Source organism: Macaca fascicularis, chromosome 13 (assembly GCF_037993035.2).
Source record: "Macaca fascicularis isolate 582-1 chromosome 13, T2T-MFA8v1.1".
NCBI lineage: Eukaryota > Metazoa > Chordata > Mammalia > Primates > Cercopithecidae > Macaca > Macaca fascicularis.
In genome coordinates, this window is record NC_088387.1 from 110,074,620 (window position 1) to 110,091,633 (window position 17,014).

Here is a 17,014-nt window from a genome sequence, read left to right on the forward strand (position 1 = left end):
AAAACCTCACCAGGGCTGTTGGGATTTTCAGATTCTGCTCGGGGACTGTGGGGATTTGTTTCACGATCTTGTTGGAAAAAAAAAAATTAAATAAATAAATTGGTGGCGTTGCAACTGCTGTTGTTTTGAAATGTTTCGGTTTTATTTTGAGGCTTGTATTTTATGAGTATCTGTTTCTACATTTGGAGCTCATGCAATATGCATGGTTTCTTTATGAGATGTGATATGCATTTGTGGAGACTGCACTGCCTGCCAGACTGTGTTGAGAAAATACATTTCAGTTACACCTGACCGGAAACCCATCTGCCCATGCCGCATGGACACATGGCCGATCCTGGGATAGCATGGGAAGCCCCGGAGGCTGCTCAAGGATCTCTCAGCTAGAAGACATCCCAGAAGAGAAGTGGTAGATTACAACTGTTGAGGAATACTCATTATTGGAAATAAATACAAATTTTTAGTCTACAGTCAGACCACCCTGAATATGCCCCATCTCGTCTGAAATAAATATAAATTTTTAATGACTTTTTCATGGAAAAGTGACAAGTAATTAAAGGTTTTTGAGGAATAGCAAATGGTAACCAATTCTTAACTAGAATTCTTCCTCTCAAAGCTGTGTGAGGGGTAAACACAGGAGCAAAAGCATGAGTACCCAGCTGAAAACAACTAAAAAGTGGTGAAAATTATCACTATTCTTGTTTCTAACTTCATGTTATTATTGCCTAGCACAGGGCCTGGCACATACTGGGTACCGAATAAATGGCAGCTACATTTTGCTATTTTTAATACTATATTTGAACCTTCAGCACTTGGCTCAGGACCTGGGACACAGTCGGCACTTAGCAAATGTCTATCAAGTACATGAATGAATAGCAGGCAGAGCTGGTATTTGGCCGCAAACTCCTTGGCAAATTATGATACTAATATTTTTTCTCTTAACTCAGCTGCAAAGATCCAGATCATGGGCCACTAGGAGCCTCTCCCTGGAGAAGACAGTCCCACCAAACCTGAAGATTCCAAAGTCCTGGCTGAAATCATAGCTATAGACGCCATATGCAGAGCTGGCATTGAATTCACTCCCTGCCAAGTCCTGAGCAAGCTTAGCAGTAGGTTTAAGGCTGCTTCTCAAATTGTATGAGATGCTGATTGAAGATCTCAGTTGAAAACAGGCTTTGTACACGCAGAGCACACCCACAGTGGCTTTAATCATGGTCCAAAGGAAAGGGAACTTGTTTTGTTTTGTTGCACTGAGGGTATGCCCACATCCTCTGCAGGCCAGTGGCGGCAACGCCTAGCTGGGAGCAGCAGAAACCCTCTGGGATGTTCATCCTTCCACGCATGCAAATGAGAAGTGAAAATAGATTCCTCTTGTCTCCTTGAAATACCACTTTTTTTCTCCCCTGTTTCCTCTTCCCCTCTCTCTCCCTTTTGGAGTCCTTAGAGGTTGTGATCTCCGAGATGCTAGAACTCATCATGACCCTCTATCATCTTCTAGATGTTCTTTGCTCTTCCTAAATAGAGGGTCATGATGGTTTTATTTAAAAAAAAAATGGCAACTATCATTTCATGGGTACTAAGAAGGGCTAAGTGATTTCTTTATATTGATCCCAATTCACACAAGGTAGACTTTATGATTCTTACTGTAGATGAAGAAACTGAGTCTGGAGAGGCTACTAAATAGTGGAACTCAAATTTGAAACCAAATTCATCTGGCTCCCAAGACCAAGCTTCCCTAAGCATTACTTCCAATATGGGGAGATGGGAGCCCAGCCTATACTTTACCATAAAGGACTAGACACATCTCCAGTTTTAGAGCATTTGGAGAAGTTCTTAAGTAACGGCAGTGTTTGGTGTTCCCTCCTCTTTCATTTTTTCCATCCAAAAATCCATTTATCTGATCCTGTCAAATGAATATTTTGACCAGCTGCCCTTCTAGGTCCTCAGCTTTTTCACATGCTGTCTCCTGGAATTCCTTTTCCCATCTCTGGAACAGGGCAAATAACTCAAGCAGAAGAGCAAAGAACATTAGATCAAACCCACACTTCCACACGTATAAGCTTTATGAACTTGGAAAAATTATATCACTTCCATGATCCTCAGTCTCCCTTTCTGTTAACCAGGAACTAAGTGATTCTACCGCCTCCCAGAGTTTCCGTGTGAATTACATGACTCCCACCCTGTGAGCCTCAGGCTGTCCTGTAAGTTTAGTTCTGGCCGATTCCTTAGAAGATCCTAGAGAAGGCAATTTAATTTCACGAAGAGATGGAGTTTTAGCATTGATCTGTTCCTTCACCCCACAGACCACACCTGTTTCTCTAAATACTTTTCTGTGTGCCTTGTTCTTTTGAGTGAAATTTACTCCAAAACCTGAAACTCATCCCTGGCAAGGTCTACGGAGCCTTGAATTTCTCAAAGGCACCAACCTCCTGGAATCCCAAGGTTTTTATGAACCTGTATTATAGCATTCATTCTGCCTACAAGTATCTTCCCTCACATCCTAGGTCCATTGAGGGCTAATAGAGCCTGAATCAGGCTGAATCTTACCACATCCCTCAGACACTGCAATTTGGACTATTGACCCCGCACCTTAGGGACAGGCTAAAGCCTGCTCTATTCTCCTAGCACCACTCCTGTCATCAGAGCAGAACTTTGAGATCAGAAAAACCTGAGCTTAAATTCTGACCCTGTGTTCTCCTCTAGCTATGGAATCTTGGGTAAATTCTTCATTATTGCTAGTTTTATGGTTTTGGTGATTTGACTTTGTGCATATGCAAACCAACTGGCACATCATAAATACTCCTATATTTGTTTTCTATCAAGAGGCATCATCTTTCCCATAAGAGCATTGCGCCAGATCCAGTATCATTTATTTCTTTTCTTTTTTTAATTTGTATAGAGACAGCATCTCCCTCTCTGGCCCAGGACTGGGTGCAGTGGCGCAATCATAACTCACTGTAGCCTTGAACTTCTAGCCTCAAGCAATCCTTCCACCAAGTGGCCTTGAGCTTCTACCCTCAAGCAATCTTCCCACCAAGTGCTGGGACTACAGGGGTGAGACACCACTCCTGGCCTGGTCCAGCATTCTTTATAGCTGAATTTATCCAAATTAAGACAGTTTAGATAAGAAACATTATTTTAAAATGTCTGACATATAATAAGAGCTCGATGAGCAGTTGTTGTTGCTGCTGTATTATTTTATCATCATTGTTATCATCGTCATCATCATTATCTACTAAGTGTGGAGCCTCTTATATGTGCTAAAACCTGTACTGGGCACTTGTAACCACTATTTATAATCACTGTAACCCTGCAAGGTAGAAATCATTACCCTTTTTCCTACAGACAAGGAAATTGAGGCTCAAGAGAGAAACTAGCCACACAGCTAGTTAAGTGGCCACATCAGGATTGTCTAATGGTATCTAACCAGTACGTAATCTCCCTTTAAGAATCGAGTGAAAGAGAAACATAAAATAATAATAATAATAACAATAATAATAATGGGATTCCTGCTCTCCCACGAGAGTGCTCGGAGGAAAAAGTTTAAGTACATCCAACTAGGACCCAACTAAGAACCGAGAACGGGGCTGTCTGGAAGAAAGAGGATGCATGTAGGAGAGCTGGGGAACACTTGAGGGCTTGAGCTGTACCTGAAGATGTGTGGGGAACAAAGGAGAACTTCCAGGAGCCTGGGCAAGAGGAGACGGGGATGGGGTGAGAAGCCACCTATACTCACTGAGCATCTACTGTGTTCCTGCCCAGGGTGGACAGCGTGCATGTGAGCTCACTCAATCCCAATAGAAATCCCAGGTGGTTCTCTTTTATCTCGACTTTGCAGAGGAAGTAGCATAGTCATGCAAATAATAAGTATGAAAGCAAAGGTGGAAATGGGGAGGGCATATACAGGAAATGATTTTACTTCAGCACATCCCCAGGAAGTCCCTTTACCAAGGACTCATGAAGGAGAAATTACCAGGTCACTTTTGCCCTAAGTGCAGCATACTGTTTCTGGATTTCATTTTGTTCTCAATATTTGTCTGCTCAGCCTGTGTGGTGAGCTTCACATGTAGAACAAAGGTGTCCATTCTTTTTCGATTCGATAGTGTAAATCTCATGATTTCATTCTTTCCCTCAACCAAGCAACCAATCTTCACGGACCTTCTCTTACTGTGTGGCTCCACTCATAGAGGCTGCGACATAAAGATCAGTCACCCCAGAGACCCTGCCTTCAAAGCTGCTCTGCCACGGCTCCTGCACTCACGCGAAATGTTGTGCTGTCGCCAAATGAACATAATGACGAGTGCATTGAATGTTAATTACAGCATGGAGTAAACTCAGCTATATACCATGTTTCATTGTCTACTTTTCTTGATTGTCCAATCTGTAACCCACTGACCAGCCATAAATACTTATAATTATTTTCTTTCATCATGCTCAAAACCACTAATTAGAGTAATTACGGCAAAGTATAGTTAACATGAATCAAGCTGGCATGAAGCAAATCATACCCTAGTCCCCATTTTGGTTTTCCTTGAGGTTCCTCAGTCTTGTCTTAGTTTCCCAGGCCAAGATCCACCCAATGTGCTGAAACGTTTCAATTACCTGGCTAGGCCACACCCTCCTATCCACCGTGACTTTAGGCAGGGTAAAGCTTGATAATAAATGAATATTTCCATAGATTCATATTTGGCTGGTCAGATCTCTGATAATTTCCAACTCCCTTGTAACCAGCTACGCTCTCTCATCTCATGTAGCTTAATTTTATGGCCTGAATTCCAGGCCTGAAGGCTTGAGTGTCCGTTGCTTTGTCATGATAGTCCCATTAGCATGAAGATTTATTTTTAAAGACATTGCCCCGGCACACAAAAAGAAATGGTGTACAGTAACAAAAGAGCTCAGCCCATAAGACACACATGCGGTGCAAGGCCCCTGGCACTCGTTCACTGTGTAGCATGGTGGAGTAACTTCAACCCGCTGAGCCTGGGATTCCCCGGCACTGCAGGTCAATGCTAATACCTGTCTCAGAGGATGGGTGAGGTGTGGACGCGAGGGTGCCTTATCAACTGCTAAGCACTCTCCAGTTGGAATTATTTTTACTCTGTAAAGCTCTGGCCATGTTGTGAATAGGGAAAGAAGTACTAGAGTCCATAAGGAAAGAAATGCATTTCATGGCAGATGCTCTGATTTTAAGTTCATAGGTGTTTCAGTGGTGGTGATGGTGGTGGTGGTGGTTCATTTTTGGTGGGTTTATTCTTTCAGAAAATCCACCTGCATCCTCAATCATCCTCAATCATCCTCACTCATGCCCTAAAATGAGTCTACACAGAGCAGGCTGGCAGGTCCCATTCCTTGCCCTAAGGTGGTGGCACTTGCCTGATCTGCATGTGACATTCCAGACACATCTGCTCCTGCTGCTCCCCCACACCCCACTAACATGGTCATAGCCAAGGCTGCCACTCGGAAGCCAATTTACAAGGAAGCCCATGACTCTTAGGCTCTAGGACCCTTCACTTAGGCAGACCCTTTCCAAAGCCCTAAACCCCATTTTGTACTCACAATTTTGTATTCTGTTATGGATGAACTGTGTACCCCCAAATACATATATTGAAGCCCTAACCCCAAGTACATCAGAAGGTGACTGTATTTGGACATACAGTCTTTAAAGAGGTAACTAAGTTAAAATGAGGTTACTAGGGTGGGTCCTAATCCAATCTCACTGGTACCCTTGCAAGAAGAGGTTAGTATATACATCTACTATGTACCCACAAAAATTAAAAATTATAATAGAATAAAATAAAGAGAGGTTAAGATGCAGACACACAAAGGGATGGCCACGTGAGGACACGGGGAGAAGACAGCCATGTGCAATCCCAGAAGAGAGGCTCAGAAGAAACCAACCCTGCTGACACCTGGAGCTCAGACTCCCAGGCTCCAGAATCTCTGCTGCTTCTACAGTGTCTGTTGTTTAAACCACGCAGCCTGTGGTACTCTGTTTCAGCAGCCCGGGTCATTTGTCTATTCCCTTTTTTTAAAGGTCGCCAAAAATGTAAAAACACCAAGCACCACGGAGCCTGATCCACCTCAACTTGCTGTGAACACATGATTGGCTCACACGCCAATGTCGGGCCAGAGCTGATCAGAAATGGAGGTGTGGGAAGACAGTGGGAGAGAGATGCATTTTACTGCAGAGTGAGAACAAGATCTTCCTATGGGGAAGGGAGAACAGTTCCTGAAACAAAGGGCCGGTCCTCAGTTTGACGCAGTTTCCTTCAGGGTGGACCTGTTCTCGAGTCCTGTGCCATGCACATCCCCCACTCAGCTTCTGGTTCATTCAGTCACACGTGCCAGACACCCCGTGTGCAGGTGCCCAGCACCCATCCCTACTCCACCAGTGTGAGTTCTCTTTCCCTAGGTCTCTGAAAAGAAGGGACAAGCAGAGCTGGGAAAGGGCTCCCACCAAAGTGACAACTGCAGAAAATTAAAGCAATTTCTGGAAGCCTTTCTAAAATTCCCAGCTCATAGGGCAAAGGCCTATCAAGGTTCTGATTTAGGAAAATTACAGGCTGCTTAGCTTCTCAAGTTATCTTATAATCACTGAGTGGAGAGAGAAGCAGATGTTGGCATCTACCTGAGAACTATAAAAGGGAAAACAGAGGGCAGATATTAAAAACATGTATTATTTCTCAGAAGGAAAAATAGGTCTTCAAGTATGACAGTTGGCATTTGGGTGGCACAGTGTGTAAAACACTCTCACCTTCTCTGTCTCATGTAATGGTCACAATGACCAGACAAATCAATGACCTTACCTTATCATTATCCCCTTTTACTAGATAAGCAAACGGAGCCCCAAGTCTGCACAAACAGTAACATCATTGAAATCTGGTCCTTTGAATCCAAACTCCTTTGTCATCATAGCATGCATTTATATATATAGCCCCTCCTACGTGTGCCTGTGAAATACTTTGTGCTTACTATTTTTAATGAGAAAAACCATAAAATGACTTTTTTTAGTCAAAAACACATCAGGGATCTGTGTTTCCTAATATTCAGGATCCAGCTGACCCCTTAGGCCACTTGGCACTTGACTTCGGAGTCCTCCCAGGTGAATGGAGCCCTCCTCTTCCTCTCATCTGTGCCCCACGCCCTATAGTACCTGGCACACCAAAGGTGTCCTCAAAGTTTGCTAGGCCCTGATCTCCCTGCCTGTGGTTTCTCAGATCCTGGCCCACCCTTGGCTTCAATTCCCGCCCTCAGCCCCTCACCCAACTACCCTGCTCCCAGAATTCCATCCTTCCACCTAGGACTTCCTGCCCCTCCATCCTCAACAAGCAGCTGGGGATTTGAGCCCTGCTGCCCCTGATCTGACCACTGCAGGTGACACCCTCTTATGACTCCCCGCTGCAGCCTTCCACCCACCTGATCTGGGCCCTTCTTCTCCTTTTACAGGCCCTGGTGGTTCCAGTATCTCTGTCATGATGAAGCAGACCACCCACCTCTGGTTCTGCCAGGCAGGCCCTAGCCCTCCCTAATAATGAGAATAAAAATAACTGCCATTTACGGAGTCCTTACTATGAAACAGATATGCAATGGACTGAGTGTTTATGTCCTGCCCAAATTAATATGCTGAAATCCTAACCCCAAGATGGTGGTATTAAGAAGCAGGATATCTGGGAAGCCATTAGGTTGTAAGAGTGGGATTCTCCTGAATAGGACTGGTACCCTTATTAAAGGGACTCCGGAGGGCTCTCCTGCCCTCTCTCCACCATGTGAGGACACCATCAGAAGACAGGAGTCTGCAGGCTGGAAGAGGACCCTCACCAGAACCTGACCCTGCTGGCACCCCGATCCTGGACTTCCAGCCTACAGAACTCTGAAAAATAAATTTCTGCTGTTTATAAGCCACCCAGGCTATGGCACTTCATTATAGCAGCCCAAACAGACTAAAACACAGATATTATAAAAAGTGCTTCCTATCCATCATCTCATTCAATCCCCAACAGATCTATGATCTTGTAAATGGTATGTGTGTGTGTATATATATATATCTTTTTTGATTAATACTTTTAATTACATGATTGTAATTATACAATTTCCACTATTTTATATTTTGTATAAAACCAGTTCCAACTCACATGATTTTCAAATGTGACAATACGTATCAAACTACATATATATGCAAAGTTTACAGGCCATTAGGAAGCTTTATCTTTTTTTTTTTTTTTTTTTTTTTGGAGACGTAGTCTCGCTCTGTCGCCCAAGCTGGAGTGCAGTGGCCGGATCTCAGCTCACTGCAAGCTCCGCCTTCCGGGTTCACGCCATTCTCCTGCCTCAGCCTCCCGAGTAGCTGGGACTACAGGCGCCCGCCACCTCGCCCGGCTAGTTTTTTTGTATTTTTTAGTAGAGACGGGGTTTCACCGTGTTAGCCAGGATGGTCTCGATCTCCTGACCTCGTGATCCACCCATCTCGGCCTCCCAAAGTGCTGGGATTACAGGCTTGAGCCACCGTGCCTGGCCAGGAAGCTTTATCTTAAAAATATCTTCAGGAAAATAAACATGCATTCAACCAGTTCTCTTGGATTTAAAACATATGATTAGAAATATACACTATAAAAATCAGGACAATGATTGATCAGTACTATCAGTTACATTTTAAAATGGTATATATTTTAGCCCCTGGGTTAGATACTATAAGCTGCATTTCACGAAGGAGGAAACTAAGGCACAGGGAAGGGAAAGGGTGTGGTTCAGGGACAGGCAGCCAGGAACAGAAACAGACCCCTGATGTGCCCTGCCATTTGCAGTGCCTCACATCTACAGATGCAGAAACAAAGTCAAGGCTTGTAATGGTATGAGCAAAGCCACACACTTCACCCTGAGCAGACCCAGGGCTCTCATCTCAGGCTATCTGCCCCCAGGAATGGGGCTCTGCCCTCCATCTTCTGCTGTCTTCCTACGTGGAGAGGGTTTGGGGCAAGGTTATGGCTCTCAGAGTGTGGCCAGGATAAACTGAGTCTGGGGCTGTGCTTAGATCATTCAGTTCAGCTGGTGTTTTAAGAGGCAGGGTAGAGTCAGGGAGCTGGGCCAGCCATTGGGGTTTGTCCAAGGAGAAGTCACATGACATGGTTCAAGAAGGAAGGAGGAAACTGATAGGGCCTGAGCTGGGGAAAAGGGAGAGGAGAACTGGGCAGCCCAGACATGAGCAGGGACCAGGTACAGGTGCCACTGATTAGTTTCTCCAATGCAAACATGTTGCTTTGGGTTCACTGGCTCAATTAGAGATAGAGTGACCCTCCCTGAGCCTTATTGTAAAGGACCCACAGAGGGCCAAGATCCCCTTAGGATCCAAAAGATCTCACCCGTAAGTATTGAGACATCATCTAAACCCACTTAATAAACCGTAGACTGCCTGAATGGAGAATTTGGCTTTTATAGCCTCCCCTGCATCTCTGCCCAAAGCGAACCTGGAAGGGCCTGTAGAAGAGGAATGCTGGAGTCAATCAGCCCAGCCTGGCTCTGAAGGAAGGTCTGGCCTGCACTTGCACACCTGGACCACATAATTATGACTCATACCTTTATTCCAAATAGAAGATCTGAAACCCCACCAAGGTCTGTTTTGGGGTTTGTTTTGATGGAGTAACATAGCCACACCCCAGGGGCTTGGCTCACTCATTCATGGAGACAAGTCTTGGAAAATGTTTTATGTTTGCAAATCTTTGAGCTTGATGAGCTGTGACGATGTTTGCCCAACACAACCGGTCCTGTGTACTCAGGGTTTGGGCATTGCTCACACACCAGTGGCATTTCAGCACATGCTACACCCATAAATATAGATAGCATCTGCCCTGAAGGGTTCAAGGGCTTTGTTATGGTTGTTATCATGGCGGGTTGTGGTTTTCTTTTATTTTATAAAACCCACAAAATGATTGTTATGCTTTTCTAACAACAACAATACAATGTTGTTAAAAAAATTTTGAGCTGGGATTCAGATGGCCCGGGTACAAGGCCCAGCTCTGAATTTACTCTCTTTGTAACCAGGAAGAAGTCAACAAACTGCTGTGAGTCTCAGATTTCTCATCTGTAAAATGGGGATGACAATATTCATTTCATGGGTTGAGTGTTTGCCCTTCCTGTTTGCCATGGATAAGGCCCCAAATCAAAGCATTCAGGAAAGTATAATGTGAATTGCAAATTGCTGTATAATGCGATTTATATATATAATGCAAATTGCAAAAGTGGGATATATGCCATTTTTTCTCCATTTTGAATTCAATGAGATACGCTACACTAGGTCAGGTGACACACGCCTGAAAGTTACAGCCATATACATAATTGGATATGTCAGAAGAAAGTCTCTAATCTGGAAGTTTACCTATGAGGCTGTAAGAACCAGCTATTGACTCCTTTTTATGCACCAGGTATGACTGGCCATTGGGAATGCAGCACTAAGTAGCACGCTTCTTCCCCAGAGTGAAATCCACAGTCCAAACTTTACGTGAATAACTAGAACCTAAAAGTGTTCAGAGCTGTCATAATGGAATGGTACCAACACTATGAGGAATGAAAGAAAAGGCCCTCCTAGAGGAGGGGACAACTGTGCTGGATGCTAAAAAGGGAGGAGAAACTTGCTGATAAAGCCAATAAGTCAGTAAACACAAGACAAAGAAAGAAAATGGCCCAGGCATCGCAGAGGAGTATGCCGAGAAAGACGTGGGCTTCCTTCCATAGTGCTGGGTCGGTGGAGAAAGGGGAGCTGCGATGATGTACGAGGGGGTAGCCCAGCTTTCCTGACCCACCCAGCCACCTCACTTGGTGGGAGAGAGAGAGGTAGGAAGGTGGGAGATTTCAAGGAGAGGTGATGAGGGGTGAGAAGGGGCAAAAGACTGGGTGTGACAAGGGGCTGCTGAAGAGACACGTGGTCAGGAAAGGCTTCACCCACTCAGGAGTGAAGGGAAGAGGTGAAGCCGCCTCCACCTTTGCCATGCCCCACTTTATCTTCAGGTCTTGATGCCTGGCAAGGCACCAAGCTGCTCAGAAGCAAATGAAAAGAAAGAAGCGAACTGAGAACGGCCCAAACGTGAGCGTCAGCTTTGTAGGAGGTGGGCTCCAGGAAACGTGTGACTGACTCTGCAGCTAGTGTTCCCAAGGTGACATCATGTAAAGGAAAGTTCAAGTTTCAGTGTCGCAGAGTAATTTTATTGCCCCCTTTTTGCATCTTCGCTGGTGGCTTTCGAGCCATCTTCTCTCAGCTCTCATCTTCTCCAGCTGCGGAGTAAACCAAGGCATGAGAATGGGCAGCTTGGGCACATTCGCTGGGCCTCTTTCCCTCTGGTGGATGAAGTGCCTTCTCCTTAAACCAGAACCATCTGTGAAAAATGACTGGGAGGCACAAAAAGTGCTGGAACCACAAAATTCCAGCTTTGGTTTTGGCTTTCTGGCAACAAAAGAATAAAAACACAGTTCTTATTTCTCCAAATATTTCCTTCTCCACTGTCTGCTCCGGCCTGACTTCAGTCCCCGACGAGGCAGCACTGATGCCCCTGTGGCCCACTCCCTCTGCTGTCTTTGGAGATATTGCTGGAATGCACGTTAAGGTCATGGTATTGGCTAGGAATAAAATGAGTTTTTCAAAAAGGACAAACTTCATAAATCCTGGCTCGTTCCCACACAGGTGTATAGAAGAAACAGAAGAAATGCTTTTTTCTGTGTTTCTGTCTTGCCAAGACCCAAAAATGAAAAACAATTTTTTTCCATAGAAGGTATCTGCTAAGGGACTTGAAGTGAGTCCAGAGAAAGGCAGGTTGTGAGCTATTAAAGTGTCTTGCCCAATATCTGCCAACAATGCCCGTCAAGTCTCCTCACACAGCATCTACCCACGTTATTATAATCAGGGTCTGCCCAGTGCATCACCTGATGAAGACCACAGCTCGGGCCGACTGGATGGGGTAGGACCAAGATATCTACAGAGATGAGAGAGGGATGTTGGAAAATTCACTCTCCTCCACACCACAGGAAGGTTTAAAGATCCAAACCAAACCAGAGCTCGCTCAAGTGTTAGGAGATGTAAAATAATGTGGTTTGGGGTGCACAAACGTTTTTAGCTATAAATACCTTCTAGATTGTTCCAATGCATTGAGCCAAAACCTAAATGCTGTGAGGTTTCAACCAACCGAATGGTTCCTTAAATAAACACTATGCAAGGACAAAAATTACCAAAGTGAATTTGAAAGAACAGAGACTGACTCTAAACGGATGACCTGAGTGAGGAGGGTGTGTGCAGGCCTTCCATAGCAAGTGTTAGCTGGGGGCCTTTGGCGGGCTAGGCCCTGGTCAAACTCATTCAACTCCACACCTGTGTTCACTCTTCCACCAGAATCCCATAGAAGGACACTGGTGCGCTGCACTGTAAAAAGGAAAAACCCCAAACTCCAGAAAGTTTAAGAAAATCAGCTCCCAACTGGAAGTTGCTTCAGTCTGACTCCAAAGCCTACCATCCTCCACATGGGACCCACTGCCTCCATTCTCTGCATCTGTCTCTCCATCCATGTCTTTGCCTCTTCAGGGCAAAGGCACTGTCCCCTTTACCTAACGCTTCTCGGTGCCAGGTGGCATCTGGGATATTGGACATTATCTGAGTTTCCTGGGGCCACCATAGCAAATCACCACAGACCTGATGGTGATACACAGCAGACATTTATTCTCTCTCAGTCCTGGAAATTAGAAGCCTAAAATCCAGGTGTCTTCAGCCTTGGTTACTGCTGTGGGCTTTGAGGGAGAATCCATGCCCTGCCTCTCTCCTGGCTTCTGGGGGGTTTACCATAAATCCTTGATGCTCCTTAGCTCGTGGACATATCACTCCCACCTCTCCCTCCATCTTCGCGTGATGTCTGCTCTGAGTCTGGGTTTGTGTCTTTTCTCCTCTTCTTAGAGGGGCAGCGGTCTAATATGGAATTAGGGCTCATTCTGATTTCATATGACATCATCTTAATTGATTATACCTGCAAAGACCCAATTTCTAAATCAGGTCACATTCACAGGCACCTGGGGCTAGGACTCCAACATACTTTTGGTGAGACAGAAGTCAACCCATAATAGAGAGAATAAACTTATATTTCTTGAATGAACCAAAAACCAAAAAGATCCTCCAGTGGATGTAGTGTTCTGGGAGCCTCTCTGGGCACATCAGGTCCCAGAGCATTGCTGCTCTATCGTCTTCCCATGGCCTGAAGAAACCAGTCAAGCTGCCAAAGCTCGCACCATTCTGGGACCTCTTGTGTCTTGATGGAGTAAGAGAAACCTTTTCCCCTATAAGGCATCACACCCCATTCCCTTTCCCCCTAAAAAAAACCAGGACACTTTTACAACTGCACAATGGAGGCAGAAGCTTCCAGAAAGAGTAAATACATGAATCTAAGAGCCGCTTTTTGACCTATGACTTAGAGTACAGGAAGAATGCTTGTTATCCTGAAAAAAATTCACTCAGCAGGAGTAAACACTAAATCTCATCAAGTTTTGAAATGTAGCAATTACTTGTATAATACCTATCAACCAATGACATTATAAAGAAATACCAGCTTAGGCTTCCACTACTCTGGCTATAAAATCTTTTTTGTTTTGTTTTTTAATAATTGATTCTTCAAGAATGTTATACTTACAGACACATATACATTTTATGTCCTACCTCCAAGATAGCTTCAAATGAGAACGTTACTAGCTAAGAAGCTAACATCAACAAAAAACGTACAAAAAGTGGTTAATAAAGCCCACGTTAAGGGAACAGTAGAAAGTAGCTAAGAAAATGTAAATTCATTCAGGAAATAATCATTTGCATATACTGTTAAATATAATTTCCACCAGGTGCATGAAGCACATGAGTAATTATAGACCAGGAAAAAAAAGTGATAACCTTGTCTCAGCATGGACACCACCTCCTTTGATTATAAGGCAGTGCTTTGAAGAGTTAAATGCCCTCTGCAAATGCCAGGGGCTGGGGTTGCTGTTGCCTAAACTGTTCCTCCTCACAGCCTGGGCTGCACAGAAAGCAATTGCATAGGAGATATTTTACCCTCCCTTTTCTTTCATCTCCGTGGAAATACATGTTTCATTTAAGCCTGTGGTGCTTGGAACATGTTCCAAAGAACCCTGCGTTCTAACACCAAAATCAAAGAATGCTTGTCTTTTCCTAGCTTGCAGGGAGAACAATAAGTAAACGAATAGAAATTTCTCACTGTTAAGTGTTATTCTATACTTTTTTGTGAAGTGTTATTCTATAATTTTTTCCTAAGCATTTGGAACTCACTGTCTCTAGCCTACTAGGAAGCCCTGGAGATGACCCAGCAAAGGAGCATCATACCACCCCAGAGTCCCCACAGTGCCACATGCAGGCCACCCCTCACTGCCTGCCAGGAGGGGTAATGCCAGCTTGCATTTGCTTATCAATCCCCCCACCCCACTCTGAGGGCGATGACAGCAGGGGCCCTCTGGGCACTAGTGCGGTGTCCCAGGTCTTGGCACCTGTGAGCTGGCAGTGCATGTTTGCTGTAAGAATGAGCAGATAAAAATGCAAATAAAAGCCACAATGAGATCCACCTTGCACTCATGTGAATGGTCACTATCAGAAAATGCACACACACACACACACACACATAAAATAACCATTGGCAAGGCTGTGGAGAAGTTGGGACTCTTGTGCATTGCTGGTAGGAGAGTTAAATGGTGCAGCCATTTGTGGAAAACAGTATGGCGGTTTCTCAAAAGATTAAATATGGAATTTCCATATGACCTAGAAATTCCACTTCTGGGCATATTTCCAAAAGAATTGAAAGCAGGGTCTCACACAGACACTTGTGCATCCATATGCATGGCGGAATTATTCACAATAGCCAACAGGTGGAAGCAACTCAAATGTTCATCAGTGGATCAACAGAGAAACAAAACGCGCCACATACATACAATGGAATATTATTCAGTCTTCAAAGGGAAAGAAACTCTGACATACCACAACACAGATGAACCTTGAGGACATTATCCTAAGTGGAGTAAACCAGACCCAGAAGGACAAATATGGTATGACTGCACTGATATAAGTCACCGAGAGCAGCCAAATTCATAGACAAGAAGAGTAGAATGGTGGTTGCCTGGAGTTGGAGTGAGGAATGAGGAACTCTTATTAAATGGGAACAGGGTATCAGTCTGCGATGATGAAAAGACTTGTGGAGATGGATGATGATGGTTGAACAACAATGTAAATGTATGTAATGCCACTGAGTGGCACACTTAAAATTGGTTAAATTGTACATTTTATGTTAGGAATAGTTTACCAAAATTATTTTAAAAGAAGCAGATGATGAATGTCAACATTGAATGCATTCTGTCATAAGCACATGGCTTCTAGCAGCCCCATCACCTAACAAGCTTTAGAAATTTGACTGCAGTTGGTAAAGTGCAACTGGTAGTTATTTTAAGAATGTTAATTTAAAAAACAAACTATAACTTGTTTTTAATACAGAGCTCTAGAAAGCCAGAAAACATTGGCTCATAATCCCATTATTCAAATAATACCAATTGACCATATATATATATATATATATATATATATTTGGTTTTTTTTTTTTTTTTTTTGAGATGGAGTCTCGCTCTGTCGCCCAGGCTGGAGTGCAGTGGCGCAATCTCGGCTAACTGCAAGCTCCGCCTCCCAGGTTCACGCCATTCTCCTGTCTCAGCCTCCTGAGTAGCTGGGACTACAGGCACCTGCCACCACACCCAGCTAATTTTTTTGTATTTTTAGTAGAGATGGGGTTTCACCATCTTAGCCAGGATGGTCTCGATCTCCTGACTTTGTGATCCACCCACCTTGGCCTCCCAAAGTGCTGGGATTACAGGTGTGAGCCACCACGCCCGGCTCCAATTGACCACATTTTTTAAAGTAAAAATACTACCCTGCACTGGATGAGGCTGCTCAGTGGTGTGCAACGTTATAAAATGAAAAGTACATGCATCTTTCCTTTCCTGGTCCCTCCCCCAAACGATAATCACTATTATCAGGTGCTTAATGCATCCTTTTAAGAATAGCAACAACATACACTATGCTTAGACTTAATGTTATGCTAACACATGTGAATGCACTTATAATTTTTAATTTTCACTTGGCATGTTTACCTTTACATTGTGTTTTTATACATTTTATTTTATATTTACATGTTTTAAATGTGTGTATGATGAGATTTCACTTCATGGTCTGTGTTTCTGAAACACATGGTTTTGTGGAAGCTCTGATTTGTGTTGGGGGGAAATTATACAATTTGGTCCATATTGTGTGCATTTTACAGTATTGTGAATCTTGCCCTGAAAATATTTTTAGGGGTTTTTCCATATTAAGATATACGAAGCTACTTGATGACTGTTTAGTATTCCTGATTAAACATTTAGGCTGCTTCCAAGCTTGTTTTCCTTTTTTTTTTTTTTTCTTCACTCTAGCAAGTATTCATAGCAATGAAATTTGTAGATCAAAATATAAGCAATTTGTGTTTTAGCAGACATTGGCAAATTACAATCCATAATAGTAGCAACAACCTGCACTCCCATAATTTGTGAGAGTATCTGTTCTCCACCCCATCAGCCAGTCACTAGCAGCACTTCCCATGAGCTAGTGTTTTAATGTTTACCTTCCTAAGAAAAAAACACGGTAATTCATAATTTTTATTTGCATCTCCTTAACTAAGAGATGTATTGAACACCTTTTAAATGTACTTGTTCATATTCTTTATTGGCTTTTCTATTAATTTATAAATGTCTTATTGGTGGGCTCTTTAAAGATGAAGAAAATTAGCCTTTCATTTGTCATATTTGTTGCAGATCCATTCCCCAGATTTGTTTGTTTTCCTTTGAGCTCTTCTGTGCCAAACAGAAATGCAAAATTTGTATATAGTTATATGTATATATCTTTTCTTTTATAGCTTCTGGGTTTTCTATGCTGCCTAGACTTTCCCTTCTCCAAGTTTAAAAATAAATACACTCAAAC

General features: G+C 43.5%; 1 non-coding gene across 1 annotated transcript; it reads left to right on the forward strand.

The window, feature by feature from the left end:
* Positions 1–16,203: 16,203 nt before the first annotated feature.
* On the forward strand, positions 16,204–16,273 carry LOC123568495 (small nucleolar RNA SNORD18). Its single transcript, XR_006691870.2, has one exon. It is a non-coding gene; the product is annotated as a small nucleolar RNA SNORD18 (small nucleolar RNA).
* The last annotated feature ends 741 nt before the right edge of the window (positions 16,274–17,014 follow it).